Raw genomic sequence first — 18,051 nt, 5'->3', positions numbered from 1 at the left:
GGGGGGCAGATGGGGGTGACCAGGATGGCAGGGGGGCAGTTGGGGGTGATCTGGCCGGCAAGGGGGGCAGTTGGGGGTGATCGTGCCAGCAGTGGGGCAGTTAGGGGCGATCTGGTAGGCAGGCAGGTGAGCAATTAGGAGCCAGTGGTCCCGGATTGTTAGAGGGATGTCCTGGATTGGAGAGGGTGCAGGATGGGCTGAGGGGAACCTTCCCCCCACCCCTCCTCGTGCATGAATTTCGTGCACCGGGCCTCTAGTATGATAAATAAAAGTAACTGTTTTCCGTCTAAAAATGGATGAGTTTTCGAAAGGTTCAGTTTGATTTAAGTAAAAAAAAAAAAATTGTGCGTCTGTTGGTTGGAATAGAATGATCTCATTGGTGTTTGAACTCAATTCTAAAAACTAAATCTTACTAAGGTAGTTTATTACTTGTCACTTTAAGGAGAAACAATTTAGCTCTCACCTCTGTCACCTGTGCCAATTAACTGCAGGGTATAGTTTCATGTGACAATTAAAACATGATGGATACATATGTACAGTTCTAATTTAATTCAGAGATTCCTCAACTGCAGGCAACAGCTCCATATATATTTCACGTCCTGATCATGCTTGGCAACAGTAAAAAGATCCAGGTCTTCATTTGGAGTTAGTTTAAATCTAAGCATGTTAAAAAAATTTTTTTATTACTGATTTTTTAGAGAGAGAGAAAAAAACATCGATGTGAGAGGGAAACATCGATCAGCTGCCTCCTGCATAAGCTCCAACCCGGGATTGAACCTACAATCTAGGTATGTGCCCTGACCGGAAATTGAACCCATCACCTTTTGGTGTATAGCGTGGTGCTCTAACCAACTGAGCTACCGGCTAGGCCTAAATCTGAGTATATTTTAATTTGCCTTTTTTTTTAATACCTTGAGGTTGTAATATCTGACCACTTTTTGGTTTCGTTTAATAATTTCACCAGATTTGTAGACAATGTCTTCAAAAATTTTTGTTTTCCTTTGTAAAGTTTGATCAGAATATCTATTTCTATTTTTAGTAATTTTATGACATTTTTCGTTTGTAGCCAGAACAAGATGTAATAATTTGTGCTTTTCATTTCTGTTGTTTCTAGCTGAAAAATAAATCACAGAGTGACTTCAAACTACAACTTATCTCTCACAATTTTTGTGGGTCAGGGATTTGTGTAGGGTTTTGCTGTTTGCTTTTGGTTGAGGGTCTAGCAGTGGTCGGCAAACTCATTAGTCAACAGAGCCAAATATCAACAGTACAATGATTGAAATTTCTTTAGAGACAGATTTTTTAAACTTAGACTATATAGGTAGGTACATTGTTATTAACTTAATTAGGGTACTCCTAAGGCTTAGGAAGAGACACACTTAAGAGGCCAAAGAGCCGCATGTGGCTCGCGAGCCGCAGATTGCCGACCACGGTGGCCGAGTGCATTTGCAGGCATGCAATGACTGGAGTTGGGACCGTGGGCAGCTGAGGCACCTGGGGGCTAGTCTGGCATCTCTCTCTTTTCATGTGACCTCAGGGCCTGTCCGTGTAGCCTGTCCCCATGGCCTAGTCTGGGCTCCTGCACAGCACGCAGCTTCAAGACAGTGACATTGCTAAGGTGGCAGCTGAAGGCTTGGAGAATGAGTGATACTGGGAGCAGGGTGAGCGTTGTCTTGCCCTTCTACGATCCGGTCTATAAATGACACAGCTTCACGTAGGCCATAGTAAAAAATTCAAGGTGAAAGAATATCAACTCTGATACTTGGTGGTTGGGGAGTGTCAGTTACATTATAAGAAGAACGTGGTGGTATGGGAGATATTATTGGAGTTACCGTATTTGGGGGACATACAACCCACCACTGTTCATTCTTTGACCATCATCATTTACATCCCTCTCACATGTAAATATGCTTATTCTTGCACTCAATGCCCCTAAGTCTCGTTTCGTTACTGCATTAGCTTGAAGTCCAGGACCTTGTTTCTAAACCAAGTCCAGTTCAGATGCAGATCCTTGGTAAGGCTCCTGGAATACTGAGAACACTTGAACTATAGGTTCTTTTGAAAATCTGTGAGTGAAAGAGATGAATTATCTGCCTTTCACACACCCCAAAGTCAGTGGTGTGAGAAGCATAAAAATATTCTATGGTTCCTCCTGTTCAAAGAGGGAGAAATGAGAGGCTCTTATACTTCATAGCAAATCTGAAACCCAAATGTCCCTGCTGCCATTTGCTTAATTAGGGCTCCGTCTCATTCCTGGGAATTGTTCTCTGTGACTCTTGGCTCCCCCAAGAGTTCTTGTTTCCATTCTCTGAATCATCATTCTTTACACACACACACACACACACACAACCACCCCCCCATCCCCCCCGCCTTGCATTTATAGCTGACCTTCTCAACCTTCTTCCAATGCAGGGAAGTTCGGGGGTCCAAAGGCCACTCTGACTTTGTATTGTCTTTGTTTCTGTTTAGTTCCAGCTGGTATAATTAAAAAATCTGAAGGGTTTCTTATGTATCAATTTATAATCTACTCTGTTAGCAAAAGCCACACCCAGAAAGTTTTTGAGATAATCACTCCTTTGCCAGGTGTTCCCAGTGGGGATGCAGTGAGGTAACACCCTTAAGATTCTTAGTAGTTTGGTTGTTTAGCAGAGAATGTTACCTGTGCCTTTAAGATCCTTAGAAAGCCTTTTATTTGTCTTAAGGGATCTATGGGGCATCATCTGACTATTCCTGAGGTGTTAGAAGAGGGTATTTATAGTAACATGCATACCTTTATTCATAGACCAACTCTCTCCTGGCATTTTATTCCCTGAGGCTTACTCCTATTTTGAGACTCTTTTGCTCTCTGAAGTAACAGGAAATGAAAAATAGTTTTATTTTCAAACTCAGAAAATAGTTCTTCCAAATTTTGCTGTCAACCGAACATTTTCTTTAACTTATCTATCTCTACCCACATCTCGTCTGAAGTAGCAAAAGACAGGCAGGTGTTCCTGTCAGTATCCTGCCTGGATTCCTCCTGAGCTAGTTCCTTGGAGCTCGTTAGGTACATTTCCTGTTTTCCACATTGTGGATTGCAGACAATAGTATTGCTAAATGTTCTGCTACTATTTAACAAGAGTTTTCTGTTCTTTGCCTTTATTTTTCTGGAGCCCTTATAGTCCAACTCTGAGGCCTACTCGGCCTCCACTCCTTTGGCTCGCATCTTCTATCTGGTCCAGAGGTCAGTACCGTATGTCTCGAGTTTACTTTATTATTATTATTATTATTATTATTATTATTATACTGCTTCAGTTCTGGTATCAAAGTATATTCCAGCTATCGGTGCTTTTAAAAAGATAACTGTAAAGTCTGGTGGTTTAAAACAGCCGAACCAAAGTTATCACCTCCCCTGATTTTCTGGATCAGGATTTGGTGCAGAACTCAACTGAGCGGTTCTGGCTCAGGGTCTCGTGCTTTTGCAGTCAGATGGTGTCTAGCACTGGAACAGCAGGAGGCTAAAGCGGTGAGACGCTCAGCAAGCTTATCTCTATTTATGTAGCCTCCAGGCCTCTCTGATTTCTCCACACTGGCTAGTTTAGTCTTTGTTACAGCAGCGTGCCTCCACAAGGTCAGACTGCTAATGTGGCAGCTAAAGGCTCCAAGACCACGGATTCTGATGAATGAGTTAAATCACATTCATTTCATTGCCTGGCCTTGAGGCACATAGTGTCACTTCACCATAGCCATAAGCTCATCCAGTTTCACGGAGAAAGAATTGAGATCCCATTTCTCAACAGGATGCAAGAAGAGCAGTTGGGATGGGGGAATATTGCTGTGGCCATCTTTGAAAAATAACACCTTCTACACTTCTTTGTATCCAATCTTTACAGGTTAATTCCAAAGTGATAGAATATAGATATACAAGTCAATGGAGATATAGACAGTCTTTTATGGTAAACAAACAACAGCAACAACAAAACACACACACACACACACAACTTGACCATCCTTGCTTTCATTGTCAAATTTTGCTATTTAAACATTCAGTGAATTTCTGGTTACAGCATTTAATGAGACCCTAAAATTGATGTTTTCCTCTTGGCTAAGCCAAAATTATGATTGTGGGTGGTGCATGTTTTAAGTTATATCAAGTTCTCAGACATGCAGAATTTATGAATGGTAATAGTTTGAACTGGCCAGCTATTGAAACCTTGTGTTTTTGTAAGAGAAGAGGAAAAATGTTTCCTAAAAATGAAGAGAGAAATTTTAAATCTAGCTCCGTATAAGTACTGACAGGTTGTCCTATTGATTCTTAAAATTAATCTTTTAAAATATCAAGAGTCATTTGGTTGAGCTTCATGACTACGAACAGTGAAAACTTCATTAAAGGTGATGAATGTGCAGCTGCCAGCATCTCCTCTCTGCTGGGCGCCCCCAGCTCAGTTTGCCTCCTGTCACTGCATGAACGTGCGCTGTGGAACGTTTCTGGCCGTTGCAGATGTTTAGTCTGCATCGGCTTGGACCCTGTTCACTGCATCTTATTACCTGGGTTTCCCCTTCTGCTTTTAGCAACAATGCTCCCCAGCTAGCCTGTGTGGGCGAGCCAGGCATGAAGCAGCTTGCGAAAGCCAAGAAACCAGAAAACTGCTACCTGGGATGACTATGTCTTCACAGGGCTGTCAGGGGCCAACTCCCATGCAGCCCTCTTCACTAGATCAAAGGTGACACAAAAAGGAATGGAAAACACCACCATAAATCATCACCACTTCTTGCAATGATTGTACCTAGGAAAACACCCTACTTTTTAGCCATCAACCTGGCTTACTGACAATGAAATTTTGGTCATCGCTAAATTGAAGGCAGTGCTACTTAGAGAATTATTGATCTTTTAAAATATATGCAAAATACAATTAAATAAATTCCAAAATAGGATTGATTATTTATGTAATAGTTATAATTTGCCTCAACAGTTCACCCTCAGGTAAATTTTTCTGAGATAAAATATGAACTCCGGCAAACAGCCTAGTGAAACTGACAGTAAGTTTGTTCATTTAATTATAACCTGATTTTTTGAAATAATTGAATTGTGTTTTCAAACAAAGGATGTTAGAGCTTTAGGGAAATAGTAAGCCTATAAAAGCAACAGATTACAAAAGAATATGAAAACACTGAAAACTGGATCATAAGTAACATGAGGTGACAATTGGAATGTCAAATTTTGATAAAAATATTTTCAAATCATTTCAGTTTACTTCAATTAGTAAAGTAGTTGTTATACGAAAAGGAGTAACAATTTAGTTTATTTAGTGTTATTATTTATTTATAAAAATTGAACCTGTCATTCAATTAAATGTTTTATTGTTAGTTTTCTACCCATATTCTAAAACTTGTTTATTTCTTTTTTTTAAATCTTTATTGCTGCAAGTATTACATAGGTCCTCCTTTTTCCCTCATTAATCTCTTCTAGCCCTTTCCTGTCCTCCCCTTCATCCCAGGCCCTCACCACCCCATTGTCTGTGTCCATGGCTTATGTATATGTGCATACAAAAAAACTTATTTCTAAGAAGGTCAGTAACTTATTGATTATCAGAGTAGTAATTATGTTAAGTATATGTGTTCAGCATTGTGTAAGGTCAGATAACCCAAAATTTGTTAATAATTAAAATTGTTTAAAATTGTTGAGAGAGAGTGTAAGGTCAGATAACCCAAAATTTGTTAATAATTAAAATTGTTTAAAATTGATTTTTAGAGAGAGAGGAAGGGAGAGGGAGAGAGAGAAACATCAATGTGAGAGCAAAACATCATTTGACTGACTGCCTCCAGCATACCCCCTACTGGGGATCTAGTTGCAACCCAGGCATGTGCCCTGACCAGGAATCCTCAAGCTACCTTTTGGTGCATGGGACGATGCCCAACCAAGTGAGCCACGCTGGCCAGCGCTGTTAATAATTTTAAAACAAACTTTTTAGGCCTTTGTGTTTTTTGTTCCCCTCCCCTCCCAGCCTTCCGGCCATTCTCCACAGAGCTTTATGTGTAGCTTTTAAAACTGCTCAGCGGCTTCTAATTGCCAGGCAGATAAAAGGTAACGTATGTTTTCATGACAAACCAGGCCCTCAAGAATCAGGCACCTTCTTCCCTTACGTTATCGCCTGCCTCTCCCTGCACTGGAGCCTTGCTACATCACAGAGACTTGCTTCACATCCTGGCACAGACTATCCTGTCAGTCACAGCTATGCCTTTGCTCTGCCTCTTTCTGGAATGGTTCTCCCTCTGCCTCTTCCTCTCCAGTGGTTCTCAACCTTCTGGCCCTTTAAATACAGTTCCTCATGTTGTGACCCAACCATAAAATTATTTTCGTTGCTACTTCATCACTGTAATGTTGCTACTGTTATGAATCGTAACGTAAATATCTGATATGCAGGATGGTCTTAGGCGACCCCTGTGAAAGGGTCGTTCGACCGCCAAAGGGGTCGCGACCCACAGGTTGAGAACCGCTTGCTCTAGACTAATTCCTATTCACCTTGTTAAGACTTACTTTCACCTTACCTCCCCAATGGTTTAGGTCCATATATCTTACCACTATGTGTAGCTCTTGTACTGCTCTTATTACTATGCATTATAGCTTTTGTCTGTGTGCTACTTGGAGGCAGTAGTTGTGTCTTTTTTTACTTTTGTCTGTTAAAGTGCTTGGTATATATTAGATATTCAAAATTGTTTACAGAGTGACTGAATGATTTATGGTTCTATTTTATTTTTCATTTGAGTCTGCAGTCTCTAATCTTTGAATCTTCTTTCTCCTTGATCTAGCCTTCTTATTTGGAGCACAGCAGTTACCTCTCATTTCATATTTTCAAGTATTTCTGACTTCTCTTTATTTTACCAAGTCGGGAGAGAATAGTAGTCAGGGCCCTGAAGTGGTAATGTGTATTTGCAGAAGTTCATATAAGAACTATGCTGCTTTAATGTCTTACCTTCAACAGTGGAAGGTTAAGTCTTCATTATACATTCATTAATTAGGTGTTTCTTTAACACCACAAAGAAAGGTACTGTGAATATGGAAAAATGCATAAAACATAGCTCCTGATTTCAATTAAGGTATTGTTTGCTGGAAAAGGGAAGCCGGATATAATACAAGTTGGGAATGCTGTAGGTCTTCTAAAGGCACAGAAAGAATTCAAAGGCTGTTTTGAGGTAGATTACCTTGGCTAGCTTTATCAGAGAGAGAACTTTAAGAAGAAAGGGTTGAGTAGAAATTGCCATTCTTTTTTACTCACATGCTGTGAATTCCATAATAAATGGACTGTGTGGAAAATGTGTTGACTTCTTTTTTGAAATACCTTTAAAGAAAAATTGGGGGTTGTGTAATATTGATACATGCAATTTTTGATAAAATACTGTTTGGAGCCATGTAAATAAAGGAATCTGAGTTTATGTTCTATGGAGTGGTTGAATTGTTAAATGAAATTCCTTCAGGTAGTTAGTGGATTTTCATATGCTTTTAGACCAGAAGAGATGATATATCAGCAGAACTCTTAGGACTGGAGCTCCACACGATAGTTAAATTAATTTTCAGCTGATTGGTTTGCTTTCCTGGAATGTGAGCAGGATTGGATAGCTTTTGCTTTTCTTACAATTTAATTTTGGTTCCTTAGTTTGTGCATGATTATTAGTTGTTAAAAAATAAGAATTTAAATTGACACTAAGATTTGGGGAATGCAACCTTTTACTACTGTGAGGAGACTTCATTCTCTACTAAATACACTCCAAGAAAGTGTGTTGATATGAACAATAGATACCAGAATTATGTGCCACAAAATGATGTGCCATTTACAGCAGATGGGATCAAGTACTCATGTGACCCATATTAGAGGGATCCCATGGTCAATGTTACATATTAAAAAAAAGAATAATGTAAGCAAAATTTATATACTGTCTCAAATGTTTTGTTTATCGTTTTTTTCTCTCAAGAGACAGTGAAGTTACGCATGCCCTGGCCGCCAGGCTCAGTGGTTAGAGTGTTGGCCAGTGCACCTGAGGGTCTTGGATTCAATTCCCGGTCAAGTGCACGTACCTGGTTTCAGGTTTGGTCCCTGGCCCTGGTCAGGGCTTGGGGCATGTACAGGAGGCAACCAGTCTATGTGCCTCTCTCACATCAATGTTCCTCTCTCTCCCCCCCTCCCTCCCTTCCTCTCTCTCTAAAAGTCAATGAAAAAATATCCTCAGGTGAGGATTAACAAAAAAAACTTATTCACAAATGATAAGCAAATGTGTTCTAGAATGTATAGGGTAACTACATAAAAGCAATGAATCAAACATGGATATAATTGCATTGGGCATTTCCAGGACAACTTTTTACCTAAATGATTTGAATTTTTAGAAGGAAGTATTTCAATAATTGCTTTTATTTTTGTTGTTCTGGAGGAGAATGTGCTTTGGAAACTAACATATTCCTAAAGTGTATTTCTTCTTTTTACCAGATTAGATATGAAACACTTTACTTGCCTGACAGAAATTTCAGATGCAATTTTAATCTTTCAATGGCTGCTTATGTAATTAGACAAAACTTAAATTCCTTACTGTGGCTTGAATTAGTGCTTGTCACTTGGGGCTGCGAGTCAGAATTACGTGGAGGGCTTTAAAGGATACTGGTCTCTGCCTCCTGCTCCAGTGATTCTGGTTTAACAGAGGAAGAGAGAGATTGAAACATCAATGATAAGAGAGAATCATTGATTGGCTGCCTCCCGCATGCTCCCTACTGGGGATTGAGTCTGCAACCTGGGCATGTGCCCTTACTGGGAATCAAACCATGACCTCCTGGTTCCTAGGTCGGTTGATGCTCAGCCACTGGGCCACACCAGCCGTGGGAGCATATGGGTTTTTTAAAGCATCATAGGTGATTCTAATGTGCAGCACAGTTTCAAAACCACTGGCCCAAAACACCCACATCATTCTGTCACTGTCTAATTATTTGACTTCATTGTGTGCCAACTCTTGCCTGCCCCTCCTTTTTTGTTGTTGTCACTTGAATACCCAGGGTAGTTCTTACCCAAGGGTCTTCCTGTTAGCAATTTCTTCTTCCTGGAATGCTCTTCCTCCACGTCTTTACATGGCTGTCTCCTTCTCATCATCAGGCCTCAGCTCCGGCAAGACTTTTCCTAATCGCCCCTATGGAAGCTTTCTTTTCCCAGCACCATCACTTCATTCTGTGTCACTTTTATCACTGCATGCCCTTTCTTTTTCTCCATGAGATGTTATCATATTCATTGGTTAGTTTCTTTTTATTGGCCACTAGAATGTGAAGTCCAGGAGGGCATGCCCAGCATGTTTGGTTCACCATCATCTTTCTGCACTTAAAACCAAGCCTGTCATATCACAGTTGCTCAAGAAATATTTTTTTGAGTAAATGAATATAAATGTTACCCTGGCCAGTTTGGCTCAGGATAGAGCATTGGCCTATGAACTGAAGGGTCCTAGGTTTGATTCCGGTCAAGGGCACATGCCTGGGTTGTGGGCTCGATCCCCAGTGTGGGTCATGCAGGAGGCAGCCAATCAATGCTTCTCTTTCATCATTGACGTTTCTCTCTCTCTCTTCCTTCCTCTCTGAAATCAATAAAAATATATTTTTAAAAATGAATAAAAATGTTGAGAAAAAATGATTACGGGAATACACATTGTTATATCTCCCCCCAAAAAATAGCCTTAAAAAAAACCTGGGATCCCATTTTAAAAAATGAGAATAAATCATAGGATGAAATGAGTGAAAATGTCAATAGGCAAAGACGAAGTAAACCTAGAAATGCACCAACACCCAAGACAAACTCTAAGGGAGGTGATATTAAGCCTGGGATAGATTCCACCAATTGAGGCCCTCATTCACGGCCATACTTTGGGGCAGGGTGTGTGTGTGTGTATGTAGGGGTGGGGGGGATCTTACTATCATCCTGTAGTGCCGCACATTTGAAATTGTCATATACTCTGTGGTTAACTTCTATTTTAAGGAATCAGATGATCACCTCCCTCTCTAAAAAGCCTTCCCTGAGCTCAGTGACTAGGAAGAGTCAGATTCTCGGTGCTGTCTGTCTGTCCCATGGCCACTGCCATGCCCTATTATAATGATCTGTGCACCAGGCCTCTGGCCCCTTCTCCAGCCTCCAGCCTCCCTGAGAAGAGGAACTGTGTCTCTAGTGCCAAACCCATGACAGGTACTCAGCAAGTGTTTCCTTGAATGAAAGCGTAAGTAAATATGAAATATTCCACAAGAAGCATTACAACTGCTAATTAAAACTATGAAATAGCCCTAGCCGGTTTGGTTCAGTGGATAGAGCATCGGCCTGTGAACTGAAACGTCCCAGGTTCATTCCGGTCAAGGGCACATGCCCGGGTTGTGGGCTCGATCCCCAGTGGGGGACTTGCAGGAGGCAGTCGATCCATGATTCTCTGTCATCATGATGTTTCTAGCTCTCTCTCCCTCTTCCTTCCTCTCTGAAATAAATAAAAATATATTTAAAATTATAAAATAGATTTGTCAGGAATATGAGGAAGCTGAAATCGTTTTTAATAGAGTAGAGCAATAAATAATGGGGGTGTGATGTTATGCACACTTAGGAAATTAGGAAAACGTTGCTGGTGCCAATAAGTCTGAGCACTAGCTTCTGACTAATACGTGGCTTGTCATCTGAACAAGGTTTTCATCACTCACATGGGACTTTTTATACATTGTTTACCCTTTTTGATAAAGTTCTTTTTAATAGCTGCTATTCAGATGGATGCATTTTCCAGTAACACCTGATATGCATTTTAAAAGTAGCCTTTAATTGCTATTGAATGCTGGTAAACCCAAAGATAACTTTCATCCGTGTACTCTGAACTTTGATGTTCTGCCCAAAAGAAAATGTAGCCATCTTTGGGCATATAAATGTTTCAAAACTCTCTCTGTAGAGGCGCTATTATTTCCATGGGTGCTCTTGTCACAATTTTAGCACTTAAATACTAATTAGGGCCACTTTTTCAGATTATATCCTGCTTCAAAATCTCGACAGTACTACTATGCATAATTTTATCTGAAAGTTGGATTAGTAGGTATTTCAAAAGGGCAGTTATGCAGTTGAAATGAATATATTTTGGTTAATGTTGTGCAATTATTTATTGCCTCGTTTTCTGTCTATAGTGCCAAACCCATAACAGGTACTCAACAAGTGTTAAAAAACAGAGAAAGAAGAGTGGCTACTCGGGACAGAAATGCTGGTCAGGTCTCCCTGAATCATCCTGAAATGCACGGTGGTGTCCCTGCTTTGCTGCCGGTACTCTGGGAACTGGTATGTGCTTTTTCCCTTCTGTTTTTCGGAGGGATCACTACCAGTGCAAATCGAGCCTTTTAACATGTTTTTAAGAAGGAGGTGACAAGCAAAGAGAGAGAGGAGTCTTGAGTCACAGCATCCAAAGAAGTTTTCTCTTTTTAAACTTTAATTTGCATTCCCATATAGTTGGAGCTAGTCTTGTACCAGCTGCAATTCCGTAGAAATAGAAGTTTACAGACGGTCATTTTATGAAGAGACACAGAAGTGTGGAAGAGCTGTTATATTCAGGATTTCCAGTGAGCATGAGGTTGGGTATGGTAGTATAATGTGGGATTTGTGGGCCAAAGGGAAATGAAACTGAAAGGGTAGCCTCCGGTCAGGATAGTGGAGAGGCCTGTATTCTGTGCTGAGAAGTTTGAACCCTCTGTCGTCGGCTAGAGGAGGTGTTGAAGAACAATCTTCAGTGGAGTAGTGGCGTTGTGGGAGATTGGCGGGGCAGCAAGGAGCGTGGTGACAGGAGACTAGACTGTGATTGTCTCAGTATTTAAGGTTCCATAAAAGCTCAACCTGATTTTTGGCAGGAACAGAGGGAAGGGAAAAGAGGGGACAAACTTGGGAGTCTATATTTCAGAGATAGACACCTGAGTATGTAGCAACTGATTGGAAATGGGAGAGAGCAGAAGTGGAACGTGGAAATTTTTAACTTGGATGACTGAGTGGTGGTACTGTCATTACCCAAGTAATATAATGTGTGTGTGCTGCCATTCTCAACAAAAATATGTGTGCTTCAAATTGGAAGACTTCAGTCTGTCCCCTAGAAATTATTATTTTTTCCACAGGAAAATAACTTTTTGAATACGGCCCCTCTGATATTATTGAAAAGTGTAGTAGTGAGGGCCAGGGACTTAATGTGAAAGGACCTGAATTCAGTTTCTGTCTCTACTTTCATACTCTGACACATTGGGCTGTTCCCTTACCTGCTTTGAACTTCGGTTTCCTCATGGGAACACTTTCTCATTGGCTTGTCCTGATGATCAAGTGAGATGAAATGTGAAAGAATACTTCTTAAACACAAAGTGCCATGTAAATGTGAGTTGTGAGATTTGTACATACTATTAAGAGTTGGGCAGTGAGAGCTTTTACCCCATCAACAGGGATCCCTTGACCCTGAGGGCATGTTTTGAGATTCCTGTAGAATATTATTTCATATTCTCTACTGGTGCTACTTAAGCATCAAGTTTCAGGTCCACTTTTCTAAACACAAATTGTTAGGAAAAACACTTATTTCAATTCAGTGTTGAAGTTCAATACAAATTGTCTCCAAAATAAAACAAAACAGCCGGTGTGGCTCAGTGGTTGAGCATCAACCTAGGAACCAAGAGGTTGCAGGTTTGATTCCAGGTCAGGGCACATGCCCGGGTGCTGGGCTTGATCCCCAATAGGAGGCGTGTAGGAGTCAGTGAATTCATGACGTTTATCTCTCATGGATGTTTCTCTCTCTCACTCTCTCTTTCCCTTCCTTTCTCTCTAAAAATCAATAAAAACATACTAAAATACCAAACCAAAACAAAAATACAAGCAAGCTATTACTAAGTAGAGGTGCTGTTTAACATTATTTCATCTTTTTATTGGAGCATAAAAAAATTATAAGGATATTTTTTATTCTTTTCTTTTCTCCTTTTATCACCTACTTATCCTCAGGCCAATTCCAGCTCTGTTCTTGGTCACTTTAGACCAAATACCAGAATGAAGCAAATGGGAGGGGGCGGGGAGGGGGCTCATCATTCCCTCCTGTTCTGTTTTCATCTATTCTAAAGTAGTAGGACTTTTTCCATTTTTAGTCTCTTTTTCTACGTTACACCTTAGTTAATTTTGATAGTACATTTCAAGAAAGTTTCAGGTCCTTTGAAGCAGAACAGCCAATAGAAACATTTTATATGTGAACCAAAAAAGTATCATGGTTAGCTCATCTGTTTCTTGTTAAAATTAGTTTGCTTTATTTTCTTCCTGTTTTGCTTGCTTTCTTTGGAAATTTGTTCTGATTAGAAAAAGTGGCTTTAGAGTGAATAATTCTATTCCTCAGCTTTACGGTCTAAATCCTCCCTCTGAAAAAATATTCATCATAGAGTAGTGAAATAAATGTTTTATTTTATGAATGATCAGACTTAATATACATTCCCATTTTCACCGCCTGATAAATTTTAACCATTCAGTGATATTTTTATGAGCTACTGCTTTATGATGAATGAATAGTGAAAAAGGTCAGCTTAAATGTGGTAAACAAGTCTTTCCCTCCTCCATCGTGTTGTTAGTTTTTGGGGAATCCTTCCTGGCTGGGATTCCCCCCTTTGCACTCTCAGCAATGCATGGCGTAGCTTGTTTCCTGCCTTAGAGAGGACACCTACTAATTTCTCCAGATTTCAGGTCCACTGTCCAACAAAATGTACTGTAATTTTGTCTAGAAAAAAATATTTCATTAAATTAATATCACATTGCTTATCATGGGTATCTATACTACTATAAATGAAAAGATCCTCAAATGAGTTGTTCTTGAAAAAGTAACAAGCATTAAGAGTTCAGCTACACGTTTAGGATGAAAGAAAACTATTCAGAGATTAATGGAATTAAAAATTCTCATCATAAAGATTCTTATTATCTCATAGATTTAACCTAATTTCCATTTTAGAGTGATGGTAGCAAAATTTAAATTAGAATTAATTCCTTCATTTTCAGAAATGGGTATTAAATTTATATGATGATTTTAAGAATTGTATACTTTTTTAAAAGTAGGAAATGCTTGATATTATATTGCAAATGCTTGCTATATTAAAAACACTTTTTGATATTATCTTTAGTAGTATATAAATATGTGTGGCTATAAGAGCAAAACAAATGAAAATACTGATACATAGCTTGGAACTCAGATATTATTAAGCATGAAGAGGCACTTGTATAGTTTTGATGTAAGTCCATTTAGCAACAACTATCATATTAAAGTAACTTGATATTCCTGATGCTTTTCACTCTTTATATCACCTTATTTTATTAAACATAACTGAGCTTTATTATTGATTCTGGTTATATGTGTTCTATACAATATGAATTTCAGAACAATTCCTACTTATAAATGATAAAATGTTTTATTTCGTTTGGTGCTAGTTGGAAAGTTAAAAAAGACACCCATTCTGTGCTATGGCTTTCTTATTTAGTATTTTTTTTCTTTCAATTTATATACAACATTGCTCTAGTTGAAAAGAACAAATCACCTATTTATTAACTGTACAGTCAATACTTCTGAAACTAATCATGGGTAAGTACAATAAACTGGCAGCAGTGAAGGTTGGTAGACTTGTGTATGATTTTCCTGTGGGTCCCGAGAGCCCAAAGTATTTATTACTTGAGAACAAAAAGCCTTAGAGTTAAAGGTAAGTGACTCTGTACATGATATGACTGGCAGTAGGCCTGTAGAGGAAAAAACGAGGAGAAAACAGACCATTGTAGAGTCAGTTTTCTTTTCTCCTCAGTCGTTTCCATTGAAAGCCACATATCCCCTCAGGTCTTTCTGAAATATGACGAGGAGCTTGGGTCACTAATATTTTCCTGTACCCATTTGCCCCTGAGGAGTATCTCGTTATTTATAGTGGTGGATAAATCTGTAGTATTCATTCCTGATTTAGTTTGTCAACAACATTTAAAAAATCATTCACTACTTAATCAATATTTTGCTTTTTTCACCTCTACCTTCAAGGAAGCACTAAATGAAAATATTAATGGGTAACTGGATTACAATTCTAGTTTCCTAACATTGATCTGATAGAGAACTTAGTATTACCAGACTAAAAATACTAATGCAGATATTTACCATCATACTAAACAAAGGATTAGCAGATTTTCTTGGTAATTGTATTTTTTTATAGTTTCTTTTCCTTCGAAAAGTTTCTCTTACTTTCTACTGAAATTGCATAAAAATTCAAATGGTTAGTTAAAAAACAAACAATATAGTAATAAGTCAGGATTTTAAAATTCTAATATTTTATTTGTTTATTAGTTTAATCATTTCTTCAGCTAACAAGTGAGTGGCTATATCTATGCCAGGTACAACAAGCTGAACCCTTAAAAATATGTTTTAAGTTTTATTTGGTCCTAGAATTTTCTGAAATTATATTTATTGGAAGTGAAGAGTAAATAGCCAAGAGGCAAATAAGTACTTGAAAAATGCTCAACATTATTAGTCATTAGGGTGATGCAAATTAAAACCACAGTGAGATTCTACTTTATATTCACCAGTATTGCTGTAATAAAAAAAGACAGATAATTACAGGTGTTTGAAGGATGTGGGGAAATTGGAACCCTCATACATTGCTGGTAGGGATATAAAATGATGCAGCTACTTTGGAAAAACAGTTTCACAGTTCTTTAAAATGCTAAACATAAAATTACTATATTACTTAGCAATTTTACTCCTAGGCATTTATCCAAGCATAATGAAAACATATGGTCACATAAAAACTTGTACATTAAAGTTCATAGCAGCATTATTTATAGTAGTTCAAAAGTGGAAACAACCCAAATGTCCATCAGCTGATGAATGGATAAGTAAAATGTGGAATATCTATACAATAAGATATTATTCAAAAATGAAAAGAAATGGACCACTGGCACTCAGGGACACAGGAAGTAATAGTAAACCCATTTTATTGATGAGGAAACTAAGGTTATATAACTTATGTAACCGAGACAAACGAAACTCAAGTCAGCTTGACTTTAAAACATGTCACCTCGATACTGTAGTGAGTTGTTGGTGTTATATCTGCTTGTGGTTTTAGGTTGTTACCTTTCTCTTTCTCTTTTCGTCCTGCCCAAACTTTGAAAGCGAGATTTTATTCTATGTCTCACTTCCTCGATACTGTAGTGAGTTGTTGGTGTTATATCTGCTTATGGTTTTAGGTTGTTACCTTTATCTTTCTCTTTTTGTCCTGGCCAAACTTTGAAAGCGAGATTTTATTCTGTCTCACTTTACTTGCTTACCTCTCACCACCAATGGAAACAGCTCAGCCACCATTGCTCTCTTTCTATCTTTTTAAATACATGCTTTGATGAAATATAATTCGTAATATGCTAAAATTCATCCTTTTTAAATGTGCAGCTCAGATATTTAGAATCGCAGTGCTTGGTGAGTGTTAGGTTTAATGGGCTGTTTTCAATCCCTTTCCTATTTGATCTTTCCGTGGCATCATTGTTGACCACTCCTTCCTGAATGCTCCATCCTCATTCATTTTCTCATTTTCTCATTCTGCTCCTACTTACACATGTAATTGTCTTGCAGTCTGTGGGCTTCTGTTTTCAATCCCTTTCCTATTTGATCTTTCCGTGGCCTCATTGTTGACCACTCCTTCCTGAATGCTCCATCCTCGTTCATTTTCTCATCCTGCTCCTACTTACACATGTAATTGTCTTGCAGTCTATGGGCTTCTCTTTCTTGACCCACCTTTTAAATGCTGGGTTTGGGTTACTTTTCATTATCCATTCTGTCGCTGAGAGACCTCTTGTCTTAAGAAACCACCTATGTTGGCCAGTGGCTCACAGATCTCTAAGTTTTTGTATAGAACACAAAGTTATTGGGCATTTATTGTGTGTAAGACCCAGTTTAGGCACATGAAATCTGCGCTGTCATTGAACTTACATTCTGTTGGGAGAGACAGGCAATAACAATTAAATGATAAATAAGGAAGTTTGTCATTTTGAATAGTATGGTAGTGGTAGGATTCCCCGGAAGTTATTTGAACGGGGACCTGAAGGAGGTGAAGGAGTGAGCCCCAAAGCTGTCTGCAAGAGAACATGCCAGTGCAGGAACAGCAAGCTGAAGGACATGAAGGGCAAACTTGTCAGGTACATTAAGGAACAATAGAAGGACACGCGGGCTGGAGCTGAGAAAATGAGGAGGCTGTAGTCGACGCTGTCAGAGACATAATGAGGGGGCAGATGGAGTAGGGCTTTATGCATTATGAGAAGATGAGCTTTTCCTCTGAACAAAATGGGTAAGCAGGTAGGGTTTTGAGTAGGAGGTGAATATTACCTGAGTGAATTTTTTTTAAGTGACTACTTTGGTTTCTGTGTTGAGAATCGCTTATATTGGTTTCCAGCCCCAAAACAGGAATAAAAGGCTACTGAGTTGGTATCTTTCTCTCTCCTGTATTATAGATCAATATATTTGAATGCTTTCTGAACATGTACACTTGGTGATAGCAGATACATCAAGTTCATACCATTAAAGACTAAATTTATCTTCCAAGTTGTTTCTTCTTTCTGTATACCTCTGCCTTGGCAAACACCCAGCTACCAGAAGGAGAAGCCACCTTTGACTTTTTAAAGACTACTTTTTTAGAGAAGTTTAGGTTTACAGCAAAATTAAGAGGAAAGTAGAGTTTTCCCATATGTTCCCTGCCCCCACACATGTGTAATCATTATTATCAGTGTTTCCACCAGAATGGTACTTTTGTTGCACTTGATGGGCCTACACTGACACATCATTTTTACCTGAAGTTCATAGTTTAAGGTTCACTGTTGGTGATATACAGTCTATGCGTTTGGATACATATGTAATGACATGTATCCATTATTCTAGTGGCATACAGAGTATTTTACTGCTCTAATAACCCTCTGTGCCTTGCCTACTTATTCCTCTCATCCGCATCCCCTACAAATCCTGATCTTTTTACTATTGCCATAGTTTTGCCTTTTCTAGAATGTGCAGTAGGTGAAATTATAGTATGTA

The 18,051-nt window shown here is 38.9% G+C and overlaps 1 protein-coding gene across 4 annotated transcripts in view; it reads left to right on the top strand.

The window, feature by feature from the left end:
* BMPR1B (bone morphogenetic protein receptor, type IB) overlaps positions 1–18,051 on the top strand; it is a 219,215-nt gene that overhangs the window by 38,194 nt on the left and 162,970 nt on the right. Inside the window, exon 1 of one of the 4 annotated variants that reach the window (XM_005880655.2) lies at positions 11,240–11,294. The exons of the other annotated variants lie outside the window; for them this stretch is intronic. The gene's annotated coding sequence lies outside the window, so the exon portion shown is untranslated. Of the gene's footprint in view, positions 1–11,239; positions 11,295–18,051 lie in introns of those variants that run through there. 4 annotated transcript variants of the gene reach the window in all.

The sequence above is a fragment of the Myotis brandtii genome, unplaced genomic scaffold (genome assembly GCF_000412655.1).
Source record: "Myotis brandtii unplaced genomic scaffold, ASM41265v1 scaffold645, whole genome shotgun sequence".
Classification (NCBI taxonomy): domain Eukaryota; kingdom Metazoa; phylum Chordata; class Mammalia; order Chiroptera; family Vespertilionidae; genus Myotis; species Myotis brandtii.
The sequence above is the reverse complement of the archived record's forward strand: the minus strand, read 5'-3'. Positions and strand labels throughout refer to the sequence as shown.